Source organism: Bos indicus, chromosome 18 (assembly GCF_029378745.1).
Source record: "Bos indicus isolate NIAB-ARS_2022 breed Sahiwal x Tharparkar chromosome 18, NIAB-ARS_B.indTharparkar_mat_pri_1.0, whole genome shotgun sequence".
Classification (NCBI taxonomy): Eukaryota; Metazoa; Chordata; class Mammalia; order Artiodactyla; family Bovidae; genus Bos; species Bos indicus.
In genome coordinates, this window is record NC_091777.1 from 66,553,386 (window position 1) to 66,556,362 (window position 2,977).

Genomic DNA, 2,977 nt, shown 5'->3' on the forward strand with positions numbered 1-2,977 from the left:
TATATCGAGACTACAGAAATATGAATAGAGCTCGGCCTTAAAACCATGAACAAATTCTCTCAGGAGACACATCTTACAAATATCTGAGTGTAGGAGAAAGATTGCCTATCAGTACATTTTAGAACTTATACAGGAGAAAAATCCTATAAATATACAGGCACAAACTATCCATTACTGTGCATGAGAGAAGTTATACGTATGAGACATTTCATATTTGCAGTGAATTCAAGAAATTATTTTCAAGGAGTGACTGCTCTATGCTACAAGGTTCTGTAAAGAAACCCTACAACATACGCATCAAGGAAAAGTTTCATGCTATTCTCCTTTAGTCAACATCACGGCAAACACACTGGAGAGAAACCTATGGATATATGCATTGTGGGAAAGGCTTTAAACATAGCTCAGCACTATGATGCGACATCAGAGGACTCATACTGGGAAAACCCTATACAAGTACACAGCGTAGAAGAATCTTCGGGAAGTGTTCTCCCTTTATGCAACACAAGAGGACTCATACTGGAGAACAGAATAGAGGCAAGGTTGGCTGACTTTCGATTACGGCTTTCATGTTGTTTGACACCAGGAAACTCAGAGATTAGAGAAACTCACTGAACATAATCAATATGGAAAAGCTGTTGCTTGGAATTTCATTCGATGTGCCAACATAAAGAAACCAAAAACAAGGCAGAATTCACAAGTTATCTTTGACCCATAAATAGGCTGTTGTTGTTTAATCACTAAGTCATGTTTGACTCTTTGTGACCCCATGGATTGTAGCCAGGCTCCTCTGTCCATTTGATTATCCAGGCAAGAATACTGGAGCCAGTTGCCATTTTCTCCTCCAGGGATCTTCCTGATCCAGGGATCAAACCCGAGTCTCCTGCATTGGCAGGTGGATTATTTACCATTGAGCCACTATGGAAGCCCTGAATGTAATATGACTGCACCTGTAGCTCCCCATAGTCACGGACGATGAAGTATGAGCAGTTATGCCCCATATATGCCCTTGATTTGCTGTAGAAACATCATTTAGTGGGACTTAGGGTCTAAGCCTCAGGGACAATGTCTCATAGAAATGATGCTATAGATAATAAAATGTAAATGTTATCAGTGGCAACACCCTATTTTTTGTATCATATAAAAGCCAGAGAACCATCAAATTGAAGTGTCATGCAAAGATCATTGATCTTTTAGTATCACAGGGATTAATATATGTACAATTTTATACTAATCACAGAAGAGAGCTGAAAAATATGCCATCCATTTCTTTCTTGCATAGTCCTGTCACATCAAATTACAGAGTTTTATACTAACTCACGAATGTTTCACAAATGGCATTCTATTACTAAGTTTAAGAGAGGAATCATAAAGAGTTGTCTGCATCTTCGTGTTTCCAGGGGCACAGCCAGTGTCCAGGCAGGACTAAACAGACATACCCATGTGCTCTGCAGCCCACAGGCCACACGAGAGAGAAGCCCTTGTGCCCCAGAGAAGACCCAGTGCAGCCAAAAACAAGTAAATAAACACAATTTTAAAAAGGAAAACACAAACTAAAAAGGGCAGAGGATTTGAATAGACCTTTATCCAAAGACAAACAGATGGTCAACAGGCACCTGAAAAGACATTCAGCATCATGAGTCACCAGGGACGTGAAAATCAGAGCCACAAGATGTCATCTCACACTTGTCAGAATGACCGTCATCAGAAAGACAACAAATAGTAAGTGCTGGCAAAGACGTGGAGAAAAGGGAACACTCATCCACCGTGGCTGGGAATGTAAATCAGTGTAGGCACTGTGGAAAACAGTGTGGCTGCTAAGTCACTTCAGTCGTGTCCGACTCTGTGCGACCCCATAGACAGCAGCCCACCAGGCCCCCCCGTCCCTGGGATTCTCCAGGCAAGAACACTGGAGTGGGTTGCCATTTCCTTCTCCAATGCATGAAAGTGAAAAGTGAAAGTATGGAGGTGCCTCAAAAAATTAAATCAGGGAATTTCCTGGTGGTCCACTGGTTAGGATTCAGTGCTTTCACTGCCATGGTCCGGGTTCAATCCCTGGTTGGGAAACTAATATCCCATAAGCCACCTGGCATGAACAAAAAAATAAATAAAAAATAAAAAGTCTATTTCTGGGTATTTATCCGAAGAAAATAAAAACACTAACTTGAAAAGACACATGCAGCCCTATGTTCATTGCAGCATTATTTACAATGGACAAGATGTGGTCCAGATCTCTGCTGCTACCAAGTCCGACATTTTCCAGCACCAGCTGCTCTCCAGGGGCACGTGGCCCTACAACCCAACTGCAGGAGAGGGTTCTGGGGCCGATGAGTTTCCCCCAAGCTGACTTTTGTGCCCACCGCTGAGAAGAGGTCAGCTCCAGATGCCAACACGTGAGCCACCCTTTTCCAGCTTTTATCAGAGGCAGGACATGGATACAACAGGGCCTGAGAAAGTCTATGGAAAGAGGGCTCGAGAAGATCATGAATTCCTTCCTTGTGGTTGGCAAGGAGTAGCTCCTCAAAGCTGTTCGCATCCTAATAGCTGGAGCCAGTGACTGTTTCATTACAGGGCAAAGAGCTCTTTGCAGGTGCAATTAAGTTTTATGGCTTTGAGATAAGATTATCTTGGGGCCGATGTAATCGCAGTTGTCCTTGTTTAAGAAGCAGCAGGAGAGGGGCTTCCCTGGTGGTCTAGTGGTTAAGAATCTGCCTGTCAATGCAGGGAATGCAGGTTTGATCCTTGGTTGGGGAACTAAGATCGTACACAGTGCGGAGCAACGAAGCCGACAAATCACAGCTTCTGAAGCCGCGTGCTCCAGTGCCTGCATGCCACAGTTGAGAATCTGTACACTGCAGTGAAAGATCCTGAATGATGGAAGGAAGATCCCGCATGTGGCAACTAAGATCTAACACAGCAAATACAGAAAAAAAGTAAGAACCCTCCAATTCTTCAAAAAAGAAAAGAAAAGAAGCAGGAG